The sequence below is a fragment of the Lissotriton vulgaris genome, chromosome 2_1, assembly GCF_964263255.1.
Source record: "Lissotriton vulgaris chromosome 2_1, aLisVul1.2, whole genome shotgun sequence".
Taxonomy (NCBI): Eukaryota; Metazoa; Chordata; class Amphibia; order Caudata; family Salamandridae; genus Lissotriton; species Lissotriton vulgaris.
The window spans coordinates 854514653-854528122 of record NC_141687.1 but is presented as its reverse complement, the minus strand read 5'-3'; the positions used below and the strand labels follow the sequence as shown (position 1 = coordinate 854528122).

The 13470-nt window shown below is 47.1% G+C and overlaps 1 protein-coding gene across 1 annotated transcript in view; it reads right to left on the bottom strand.

Annotated features, from left to right (window-relative positions):
* The window catches only part of RBM44 (RNA binding motif protein 44), a 1989784-nt gene that overhangs the window by 950344 nt on the left and 1025970 nt on the right, over positions 1–13470 (bottom strand). The gene's annotated exons all lie outside the window — the stretch shown is intronic.

Below are 13470 nucleotides of genomic sequence, written 5' to 3'. Positions count from 1 at the left end.
TAACCAACAGGCAGCACGCTGCAAATGGATCTTGAGATTGTTGAAAGAAGTTGTGCTGCTTTGCATGAGACTGAATGTACAGTTCAGGGCGAAACATGTGCCGGGCGTACTGAATCATGCGGCTGATGCACTCTCTCGTTCACATATGCAGGCGTTCAGGGGTTATCTACCTACAGCGGACCTAGTGGCGGCACCATTCCCCGAAACACTTTGGCTAATCGGTGCCCCGGATTACAAGACCTCGTGGCAGCAAGCTTAGCCCCCATGACGAGGAAAGCATACGGAGGAGCGTTTCGTTCCTATTGCACATTTTTGGGTCCGACAGGGAATCAGAACTGGGGTCAGGAGGAATCGTTCCTGGGGTTCTTGGTAGCACTACACAGAGATGGCCGATCAGCGGCAACGGCCAATAAGCATAGAGCGGCCATTTCATTCATGGCGCAGGCGCATGGCATAAGAGACCCAACGGGTTCCTTTTTGGTGAAAAAAGCCCTTCGCGGCTGGCAGCGCCTCGAGGGTCGCAAGCAAGATGAGAGGCGCCCTATTGGCTTAGATAGGTTGTCCATACTCATGGCGAAACTAGTCGAGACATGCTCTTCCCAGTACGAAGCAGTTCTGTTCCGCGCAGCTTTCGCATTAGCATTCCATGGGGCTATGCGGGTGAGCGAACTGGTCGCAAGGAATAAGAAAGATGTTGAGGGAGGCTTGTGCAGGGATCACGTCCTAATTAGGGGTGATTCGATGGTAATCACGATAGCCAGGTCCAAGACCGACCAGGGGGCTACGGGAAATAGTGTTGTTGTGCAGCGCGTGCGAGGGTCCCCCACGTGCCCGATAATGTGTATAGAGGAATACTTGGCACTAAGGGCGGCTGCATGGGGGGGGGAGTTTGCTGAGGCACAATGATGGCACCCCACTGGCGAGGTTTCAGTTCCAGAGGGTGTTAGCACTGACAATCGCTGCTGCGGGCATGGACCCGTGCGATTTTGGGACCCACTCATTTAGGATAGGGGCTGCTACTGAGGCTACAGCCAGGGGTCAGAGTGCGGATGAAGTGAAGCAATTGGGACGATGGATCACCGTCTAGAGAGAGAGTGGTATGGGTCGTGGGCCACTCATACGTGAGGCGCGCCGCAGACGTATTCAAAGCAGGTGACGCGACTCGCGCTGCTGGGCAATACGGGTACAGAGTGGCCTTCCATGGGAAGGGTGGGCTCTGTATTGACCAATTCGAGTCATTGGTTGAGGGTCTCTTAGGGCGGCAAAGGTCACCGCCATCTGTGGTCATAGTACACCTGGGGGGCAATGACATGGTGACACTGGGTAGACGAGTGTTGTTTGAACGAGTTTTGGCTGCTGTTAGCTGGTTGTCGAAGAGAGTCCCGGGGTGCACGATTGCCTGGTCCTACATGATTCCCAGGAAGGTATGGCGGGGGGGCCTTTCGGTGTCAGCACTGAACCATTCGGTGAAGAGGGTAAACAATAAGATTGGTAAATTGTTTCGCTCTGCGTAGTTGCATAGCATTCCTCATGGGTGTATTCGGGGTGATCAATGTATCTCAATGATGGGGTTCACCTGTCCCGGGAGGGGAATGATTTACTCATAGGAGACTTCATAGCGTGGCTAAGGGGTTTGAGGAAGCATGACCTTTAGGAGGAGTTGGGGGGGCCGGATAGTTGGTCAACTATCCGGCCTGTGGCGGTAAGGTCATGATCGGTGAGCAGTAATTTCAAGGTCCCACGGGGAGGCGGCACCCACTAAGGATGGGTCGCCTAAGGGGAGACGGCCATAGGCCCCTCCCAGGGGAGGACGCGGCTATATGCCCCTCCTACTATACTAATTTCCTGGGGGCCGGATATCCGCGACGGCGGATAGAGAGTGTGGGGATTGGGGGGTGGAAGAGTCCATGCTGTCCTTCCTACAGATACCTCACACGGGAACTCGGACGACCTTTAAGATGGCGTCGAGTGAAAGGGGGCCCCCACCACGACATGGGAAATTACAGTTGGCAATGAGGGTACAGTCCTCTGCGCATGCGCCACTCACACCGTGAGGGCGAGAGTTTGGTAGTAGGGATCTGACACCGGTTAAGACCTTGCCGTTGGCCCTTAATGCTAGGATGTACAATTTTAATTTAGAATGTATGCATTTGCAGGATGTTAGACTCGGCTAGGAAACCTTTGTATTAGAGATCTGTTAAGGTTAGCCAAAGAACATGTCTTCATCGAAATGTAATAAATGTAAAATTGTACATGATTATGAAACTTTTATTTAATGTTTTAAATTTTGTTTCATATTTTAATAAATACGGTCGGGAGGGTGACTCCCTCCCGCCTTCCAAAAGTTCAAGCCTGCGTCTGACTACCCATCCTTGGGGATTGTGTTGGGAGGGGGTGACGGGCATCCCGGCCATATAAAGCTTCACCACCAGAAACGTACCGGTTTGCAAATTCTAAGTGAGTTTAGAGATTCAAAAGTTTGGTGAGGCCAGAGTCCCATCCATGTTCAGCAGTGTTCCCACACCACCAAACCCTAAACAAGATGAATGGTTTATTGTAATGAAATGAAAAGATATATGCCGTCTTACCACTGTGGTGAAGCCCTTATGGACCCACTTTGGTTTTCCTCTTAGTTTTACATTTTACACATTTTTGCAGATCTAGTCTTAGTCCTGTTACCTTTTACTTTTCATATTTTTGCAATATGATATCAAGTAACACTGCACATGCTGCTTGGTTTTGGACAGCCTTTCCTGTGGCAAAATCAGTACACTTTGTTCAAGGCTAGGAATATAGAATGAGATAACCTAGTACATACATTGCCCGCTCAGAGACAGCTTCTAACATCTGGACACATCATTGCATCATAGCTGTACACAGTGGTTTTATTATATAAACAGTGCCCTGTCTCTTTGTGGGCCAGAGGGTCACTCCAGCCATAATGGTCCTGGGACAACTGTTGTGTTCAACATGTAGCTCTGCCAAAGCTGATGCCGCAGAGAGGAATTACTAATCCAGCTCCAGGCTGAATCATTAGGGTTTGAGGCTATCCTAAGAGCGTAGCCAGAGGGTACACCCATTATGCCCTCAGAATCTGAGTAGAGTTAGGTAGGGATATATAGAAATGTAACTGCCATGGTTGGACTATTTATGCTTTTCACCATGTTCATAACGCTGGTTAACATGCTTTGTTCTATCTGCCTAATTCCACCTCATTCTGTCTATGAAATTCTTTTAAAAATTCAAAAAAATTTATTGAAAAAGTACTGCATATCTATCCTATGTTTTACCAATGGCATGCAGGAGTATAAAATGAATGCGGTAAGATCTGTTTCCACAATTCTCTTGGGGGATCAGAGGGTCATGTTCGAGGTTGACGAAATCACCTGATACCCTGATTGGTGTAGGGGTTCAGGTGCGCTAGCTAGTGATTGGGCCAACTGTTTCTGATGGTGTAGATGAGCTCAGTCCCTGCATTGCGAAGTCCTGTTGTCCTAATAAGCAGTACTACATTTTCTTAGTGAGAACCGTATAATACCGCCACTTGCAGCCCAGCTCAAGGACATTTGGAACTCTTAAATTGTACCTACTACAAAAGGGTGAAGACAAGAAGCAGTGAGAATAGGGAGAGGATTGTGGCAATTACTATGGTGGGGTGATAATTTGTGGGTTCTGGCCTGAAAGCAGGTAGCGTACATTGCTGTTTGACTACAATTTGCATTATGTTTTATAAAAGTAACTGTGATACGAGGGGGAAGTGCTCCTGTTGCAGTTCAGTAATGCATGTCAGACTATTACAGTCTAAGCCTCTGTATCTACTTGATTGATTGGTACATAACCATAAAAGTTGTACTCAGGTTTTAATTTGGGCAAAGTGCAAATAAAGCTTCAAAAACGATACAAGGGGCAAGACAGAGTATTAGGCTTTAAAGTATTAAAAATGTGGATTGCTGCAACTTCGCATCTGAGGTTGTAATAAAGCCCTTAAGGTCCCACTCAATCAAATGAAGGCCCGACTCAATCTTTTCCGATTTAACAATGGATGTCGCCAAGTTTGCTTTTTTATGCAGTCATTGTAATGTCTGCCATTAGACGCAGATGTCATCTGACCTTTCTTAGAACTATAAAAACATTAAGCCATTCGATCAATGACACAGATACAACACTTAACGCAACAATTTTCTGGGTCAAATCTCTACTTTTCTTCAGGTCAAGGTTGAATAAGAACACATACAGACATTTAGCTGAAATGGTGTAGTCGGAATGAACATTCTTTTACATTATAGGTTCATAAGGAAGCATCTGAGACGCACACCTTGACACAAATCATCTATGTACATGTTGTATGTACAACAAGTCAGGAATTCCAATTTATTTTATAAAAGGACTACCACTGGTGAGGAGAGGTCCTTCACTCAGATCATCACCTGAGTATCTGCCAAAGACCATCTCACTTACTGCCAGCACACTGCATTTCACAGATGCTACATCTCACCTGAAGCAGAGTTCGGAGGAAGACCGACGACAGCTATTGCAGCGTGTTTGCCCTTTTGCAGGGAATACAGTCTTCACACCTCTGCTGATAAAAGCAGCTATTGCTGTCAACAAAGTATGGAATGTGTGTCTTCTCCATAAGAAACTCTAGACAGCAAGTTGCTCTGCCTTCCATGCTCTCTTAATATAGCGCATAAAAGTAGATGTTAGGGTGTCAAGTTCTATATTACATTTTAGATGACATGTTAATGTTAGAAATGTTCATTTCATTCACGTTATAACATGCCTTCTTTCTGGTTTTCTAATATTTTGTGTAGTTGTTTTAGATGTACTGAGAAACAGATTATTCCGGGAGCAATAAATATGTTTTACTTAAAAGTGTTCATACTTCTTAGTACAATTGTATGTGATACTGTGAATGACGGAATAAGGTTTGTTACTGTTAGTATGGTGCCCTTGATCCCTTATGGGACTTTTAGTAAACCAAAAGCAATACTTCTATTTCAATTACACATTAAATAGTGTTCTGCAATAACCTATTCTTCACATGCATCGCTGGTGCATCGAACCAAGGTCACACGTGGGTGGGAAAGAACACCTTGCAGAGCTACACCAAAGTTGTAACTTATGCAACAAGGTGGAAATATTTTCCTTATAGATCTGTTTGCCACTTTAAGTGTATAAATATTATCCACCCAGGATGATAGTAGCTATACAAGCATATGCATATGAGCCCCCATTTCAAAGTGAAAAGTACTCCAGACTAGTAGTAGTAGAAAAGCTTTATTCGATTTCACAATATTATAAAATCATAAAAGCGACAGTTCATTGAATGATTCATATAATCAAGAAAATTACAGTTCATAACAATTAAAAATTATGCAGCAGTAAAAATTTAAAAACAGATTAAACTTTTTCTTTTCCTCAAAATACTTTTTTAAAAACCGGTCATTACGCTAACACAGTGCATATCATTTATTTAGTAGAAATACTAAATCAGGGCGGCATCGACGCCATAAACCCTGCTTTAAAAAGTCACCCAGACTATCCTGGGTGGCATTTTTCTACAACGTAAGAAAAAAATTTTGGGGGGGGGAACCACCTTGTCTCTGATGGCTTTAATCAACTTCTGTGGTGGCAGTGGCACTTGGGAGGTGTTTGAGATGTCCTACTATATTGTTCTTTTGTTCTAGGCACAGAAGTTTTCAAGAGATGCAGAATGAATAATTGGAGCATATCTGAGATTTCCTTGGTTTTCCAGCCCTGATGCAGAGCTAAGTCTGCAGCAACATGTATGATGGCTCCCTTGACATTGAAAGAAGTCGTATTAGAGAGAAAGTCTCAGCTTCAAAGCTCCAACAGTGAAATAATAAAATAATAGCCATCAAAAACAAAGAGTACTGCAACATCAACACGTCACCAGTGATATTCTCAACTTAGAACAAGTGAGAGGACAGTGTTTATGTTGCCTTAGCTGTGAAAGAACCATGGACCTAGCACATAGGCTGAGGTGCAGTAATAGCTCCACAAATCACTTTGCTGGATTGGTAGCTGAGTAAGACAGGCATTTTTCCTATGCTTTCCATGTACATCCAGCTTAATGCAGAGGTAAATTGCCTTTGCTTACATCAATGTCCTAAATGCTGGTATCTGACAAATGTCGCACCTTGGCAGTGTGGCTGTCTGAAAGCCAAAAGTATGTGCTCTTCTGATAGAGACCTATAATCGAATATTCCCTAAGAGTCAGGCTGGATTCGCAAACCTTTGAGAAGTGCCTCTACGCAACCATAGGTGGCGGTATTCAGCTCAACACTGACACCGTTCTGCTCCAGAAATGGCATTCAGGGCCTATACAGGTGCCTGGCCGGAGAACTGACGTCAGTTCCTTTATTTCTGTGCCACCACACATAGATCCATTGCTACCATTTGTATCTGAAAGACTTTTTTTCTCAAATAGTTGTCAACTCCTTTGTGAGGGAAATGTAACCTAGCAAAACCACAGATTTTAAACCCTGTAAGGCCCATCTCTAACAAATGTCTGTGACAAATCCTCACCAGGTGTGCCTGTGGATCAAGGCACAACTCTAGGCCCTGCAGTAACTGACCACACACACTAACCCCAGCAATGTTGCTGAGGGTGGGAACCAGAGGCGCGAGCCAGCCTCCACTATCTCATGAATACACAAAAGTGGGCTGCCCCTTGAATCAATTCCTATGTGTAGCTACAGTGTTCTGTAGAGATGCACTACCAGTGGGGGCATCTCATAAAAAAGTTACGGACTGGCCTCACACACTACCGGGTGTCATACTTTATTTATTTATTTATTTATTGAATTATTGAAAAGTTTTATATAGCGCGAACAAGACCCGTGGGTATCAGAGCGCTTCACATAAAAGTATGATAGAAATATTAACAGGATGATAACCATTGAATAACAAAGATATGAGGTAGATAATTATATAGTTTTGGAGAGTGCTTAGGTATCTCTACTTCATCATCGGCTGTCCTCGTCCACTAAAAACTTGGTTTGATAGAGGGCGGCCATACACCTGGAGACAGGGATGCACTTCTAAATATAAGTGATGGCTGTGGGGGGGTGATAAGTGATTTAAAAACCATTACATTAGTCCATGTGCTATGTTTATTCAAATGGTAAATGTATGGTGGTTAAAAACTAAGTGGACGGTGGTATGGGATATTATTCTCCCTTCACCGTATTAAATGTGGTTGACATGTTTCTGCTGAAGTGTCGCCGAAGGGTACGTAGCATTCTTCAGGACCTAAAAAAGGGGGGGTGGAAGTGGGTGTATACCCTCTGTGTCCACTTCACCATACATTTACCATTTGAATAAACATAGCACATGGACTAATGTAATGGTTTTTAAATCACTTATCACTCACCTACGGCCATCACTTGGATTTAGAAGTGCATCCCTGTCGCCTGGTGTATGCCCGCTGTGAGAAGTTGGCCTGATATGCAGTGCTCACTATTCTAGTGATCACTATGTATCAGTCCAAACAACCCTTATTGATGATTGGTTGGAAGTCAACCTTATAGACCAGCTATCCTAGTAGCGTGGATACGAGCAGTCTTCGGGCTAAACTCTAGAGGGCGTGTTAAGCCAGCTGTTATACCATCACATATACCCCTTGAACACCAAGTGAAAGGACACCACACAAATGTTATGAAAATAAACAGTGTATTTATTTAAATCACAACAGCCCTGTACTCTTTATGAGGACAGGGTACTAAGCACACAACAAAACTCTTAGGAAAATACTTTAAGTTGCACAATTTACACAAATGCCTGAGGGGCACGGAAAACCATATACTATGGAAGTGGAATGCGAAATTACTAGCAGGTAAGTACTGGACTAATAGGCTTTGGAATCGCTAGGACTACGTTACTGAACCTTCAGATTACTGGTAGGAGGCCTAGGGGACTCGGGTGCAGAGTGTGCACTCTCACGCGGGATGCGGGACAAAGTCTATGGGAGCTAGTAAAAGCAAAGTTAGTGTTCTCGGGCGAACCCGATAAGGTAGGTCGAAAACGACAGTGACTCTGGACCCTTGGATAGTGAGGCTATGCTGGGGCACCGAAATGCCGAAGTTACCTAGCCCAGGGGCTGCAGCTGCATAGGTCTGAAAAGACGTCGGGAATCCTCGTTGACGAACCAGGAGCCTGAAGAAAGAGTTGCTGGCAGGCGACCAGTGAAGATTGTTCGAAGTGATCCAAGCCTGGATCGAAGATGGATGACACTTGAAAGCAGAGGGGACCAAGTTTGTGACCACTAGCCAGTAGTCAGATGGCACCAGGAGGGCACCGGATGGTAGTCACCTCGACTAGGTGAGTGGGCGACGCTGGGCTCTGCAGTCTCACGGACCAGGAGGCGTTGTCGGCGACCAGGATGGAGGTGCGAGCTGTCCCACGATGGTTGATGCTGTCGACGTCGCTGGACCCAGGATTGGGGCAACAAGTCTTGGCAAATTCAAGCCCACGCGGTGGACTCAAAATGGCGTCTGGAGTGGACCAGGAGGGTCCGGGGTGCTCCTCTTTTGGAAGGGAGCAAGGGCCCGTCTGGGGCAACCAGACCAGCAGTGGTGATGTTGTCAGGCGTCGTCGGGAAGGCCACAAGCCAGCGGGCTAGTAGCCAGACAACGCGGTGAGCAGCAAAAAGCAGAAGGGCCCCACGCAGATCTCGTGGATGCTGGGAGGCTGGACTTCGGTGCTGGAGCTGCTCAGGGTCGGGGCTTCTCGGACCCCAAAGCACTCACCAGAGGATCCCTCGGCGGTCGTGCTGGATAGAAGTCGTGCAGTTCTGATGATGGCCGGTCCCTCGAGGTCTCGTCGCACCTACGATTCTCAACTTAGCTGTAGAGGTAGGTAGAGGTCAGAGGTGCCAGGGAAGCCGGGTCTCGTCGAGCTAGTCAGTCGCATTCCGGAGGAAGGACGTGCAGCAAACTGCAGAGTTCTTAGATGGTGCCTGCGGATGCAGGGTGACTACTCCTTAGTCACAAGGGAGAAATCTTGAGAAGAGTTGAGAGTTCCTTTCGTGGAAAGTAGTTTCTTGATTCAAAGATGATCTAATTTGGAAGGGTCCCCGCTCCTGCCTTTATCCTAAAGAAAGGGGTGGGTACGCGACTAGGTCCTGCCCTAGGGGTGGGACCAGGAAGGGGGGTGGTTACACCCCTCTCCCATGCCGAATTTTCCCCAGGCCAGGGGCTGGTGTGCCCCTGGAACTGGTTCTAGCCGGCAGATGCGTAGTGAGCACCGGGGTGCCACTTGCAGTCACCTTCCTGTAAAGCCCTGCCTACCCAGAATACACAAAACCCTGTCTGGGATGGTGCTAGCACCGCCCCTGACAGGAAACCCTTTGTCCAAGCTCCCCTCGCTGGAAGGACTCCCAGCTGCAGGGGGTCAGACTCGTGTCTGTGGTGGCAGCATCCATTTTGTGATGCTGAGGCTTGAGTTAACTTTAACCGGGGTTCACAGTTACATACATGTCGTGTCCCTCTAGAAGGGTGGAATGCTAACCCCGTCGCCAGAATTGGCGAGGGGTTAGTATTCCAATTCGTATGACACCTTACTCGACATGTTTTGATAAAGAGATACCAAAGATAGCTTTTAACCGTGAGGATTATAATGCACTTAAGAGTATATGGTACGCGTTATCATGGAACAGCTATTAGGACTTGGTTCCGCAAGCTGCAAACGGGCTCAGCTCATGCCAGAGCACTATTTCACACGATTCCATGCACTCTGCCTTCAGGATTATCAAGGCCTGCCATAGGAGTGACTGATAGGAATCTGTGTGTCCATTTTTAGGGTTAGATATAGGTATACTATATCTAAAGCAAAGGGTGAGTACACCACCTTGCCCCAGCTGTCGTGCAGCCAGTTGTGTCAGATTTAGATGGCCATCCAGGGGTGGCATAATACATGCTTCAGCCCCTGGTAGGCCCTGGGTACACCTATGCCCTGAGTTACAGGGTCTGATAAGGTGGCCCAGTACCAATTGGATAATGCACCTAAGGTACACGTGTCAATTTAGTGAGAGAACAGCTAGGCTGTGGGTCTGATTGGCAGGCCCACAGCCAGAGAAAGTCGTAAACCAGTGAAACAAAAGCAAAAAATCTGGGTGATCATAGGATTGCAGACCCTACTCTCCTACATGCCCCCCCCCCAAAACTTTGGGACAATAAACTAACCTTGACCAGGTGAGTCTTCTTGCTCTAAGTGGAAATACCTGGAGAGCCCATCTGCATTGCCATGATCAGTGCCAGGTCTTTGCTTCACTGTAAAATCCATCCCCTGTAGGGAAATGGACCACCTAAGCAGTTTGGGGTTTTCACCCTTCATCTGATTTAGCCACAAGAGGGGCTTATGGTCGGTCTGAATCTTGAAATGAGTGCCAAACAAGTATGGCCTCAGTTTCTTCAGGGCCCAAAACACAGCAAAGGCCTCCCTCTCAATAGCTGACCAATTTTTCTCTCTGGGGGTCAGCCTTCTGCTTATAAAAGCAATGGGCTGGTCATTACCATCAAAATTCAGTTGAGATAGAACAGCTCCCACACCCAACTCAGAAGCATCTGTTTGGACAATGAATGGTTTGGAGTAGTCTGGACTCTTGAGGATAGGTGCTGTGCACATGGCCTGCTTTAGGTCATTGAATGCTTTTTGACAGCCTGCTGTCCACTGAACTTTCTTTGGCATTTTCTTACTTGTCAGTTCATTAAGTGGCGTCACAATTGATCCATAATTTCTGACAAACTTTCTATAGTAACCAGTCAGGCCCAAGAAAGCTCGAACCTGAGTCTGGGTGGTTGGAGGAGCCCAGTCCCTGATTGACTGTATCTTGCTCTCCAGTGGCTGAACTTGGCCTCCACCTACAAGGTGGCCCAAGCATACAACCTGTGTCTGCCCTATCTGGCACTTTGTGGCCTTAATAGTGAGACCTGCTGCTTGCAGTGCCTCTAACACTTTCCTCAGGTGGACCAGGTGATCCTCCCAGGTGGAGCTAAAGACAGCTATATCATCAAGATATGCTGCACAGAAGTCATCCAGCCCAGTGAGAACATGATTCACCAGCCTTTGGAAGGTGGCAGGTGCATTTTTCAAACCAAATGGCATTACCACAAATTGATAGTACCCACCAGGGGTAGAAAATGCTGTCTTGGGCTTGGCATCCTCAGCTAACCTGATTTGCCAATACCCAGCTGTCAGGTCAAATGTACTTAAGTAGTTGGCAGAAGCCAATCTATCTATAAGTTCATCTGCCCTTGGTATTGGGTGGGCATCAGTCTTAGTGACTGCATTGAGACCTCTGTAGTCTACGCAAAACCTCATCTCCTTCTTACCACCCTGGGTGTGAGGCTTTGGCACTAGAACTACTGGACTAGCCCAAGGGCTATCTGAGGGTTCAATGACTCCCAACTCCAACATTTTCTGCACTTCTGTTTTGATGCAGTCTCTAACATGATCAGGCTGCCTGTAGATTTTACTCTTGACTGGCAAGCTGTCACCAGTGTCAACCTCATGGGTACACCAATTGGTCTGACTGGGTGTTAGAGAGAACATATGCCTGAAGGATTGAAGAACTTGTTTGCAATCCTTCTGTTGATGTTCAGAGAGGCTGCCACAAAAGACAACACCATCTACTGATCCATCATCAGGATTCTGAGTGAGCAGGTCTGGGAGAGGATAACTCTCTTCCTCCTGTCCCTCATCTATGGCCATGAGCAAGCTCATGTCCTTCCTGTCGACATATGCTTTGAGCCTGTTCACATGAAGCACCCTGTGGGGGCTTCTTGGAGTTCCAAGGTCCACCAGGTAGGTGACCTCTCCCTTTTGCTCAAGGATTGTGTGGGGCCCAGACCATTTGTCTTTGAGTGCTGCTGGGGCCACTGGCTCCAACATCCACACCTTCTGTCCAGGCTGGTATACAGTCAGGACAGCCTTTTGGTCATGCCAGGCTTTTTGAAGTTCCTGGCTAGCCTCAAGGTTTTTGGATGCCTTTTCCATGTACTCAATTCAGAAAAGGGGGTGGTGATGGACAGAGTATCTGAATTAAGCAGAACACTCGTACCCAGTCAACAGATCAGGGCTTGATCCATCACCGTTTTTTAGCTCACTGCACCATCCCAGCTCAGAACCTGGCTTCATGCAAATTAGTCTGTCCCTGGCCCAGTGCATCATGGGAACAGGGCAGACCAAACTACCGAGCCAATTCTTTTACTGGGAAGGAAACAAGCTTCCGGGGACCGGTTTCTGGCATTACAGCCGTCTTCGGCCCGGCTTGCTTGAATCCTGATGGTGCAGTGAGCAAGGGACTCACATCTGAGCATACCCTTCCACGCTTATGGTGGACAAAACGATTCAGAAAAGGGGGTGGTGATGGACAGAGTATCTGAATTAAGCAGAACACTCGTACCCAGTCAACAGATCAGGGCTTGATCCATCACCGTTTTTTAGCTCACTGCACTATCCCAGCTCAGAACCTGGCTTCATGCAAATTAGTCTGTCCCTGGCCCAGTGCATCATGGGAACAGGGCAGACCAAACTACCGAGCCAATTCTTTTACTGGGAAGGAAACAAGCTTCCGAGACCGGTTTCTAGCATTACAGCCGTCTTCGGCCCGGCTTGCTTGAATCCTGATGGTGCAGTGAGCAAGGGACTCACATCTGAGCATACCCTTCGACGCTTATGGTGGACAAAACGATTCAGAAAAGGGGGTGGTGATGGACAGAGTATCTGAATTAAGCAGAACACTCGTACCCAGTCAACAGATCAGGGCTTGATCCATCAACGTTTTTTAGCTCACTGCACCATCCCAGCTCAGAACCTGGCTTCATGCAAATTAGTCCGTCCCTGGCCCAGTGCATCATGGGAACTGGGCAGACCAAACTACCGAGCCAATTCTTTTACTGGGAAGGAAACAAGCTTCCGGGGACCGGTTTCTGGCATTACAGCCGTCTTCGGCCCGGCTTGCTTGAATCCTGATGGTGCAGTGAGCAAGGGACTCACATCTGAGCATACCCTTCCACGCTTATGGTAGACAAAACGATTCAGAAAAGGGGGTGGTGATGGACAGAGTATCTGAATTAAGCAGAACGCTCGTACCCAGTCAACAGATCAGGGCTTGATCCATCACCGTTTTTTAGCTCACTGCACCATCCCAGCTCAGAACCTGGCTTCATGCAAATTAGTCCGTCCCTGGCCCAGTGCATCATGGGAACAGGGCAGACCAAACTACCGAGCCAATTCTTTTACTGGGAAGGAAACAAGCTTCCGGGGACCGGTTTCTGGCATTACAGCCGTCTTCGGCCCGGCTTGCTTGAATCCTGATGGTGCAGTGAGCAAGGGACTCACATCTGAGCATACCCTTCCACGCTTATGGTGGACAAAACGATTCAGAAAAGGGGGTGGAGATGGACAGAGTATCTGAATTAAGCAGAACACTCGTACCCAGTCAAC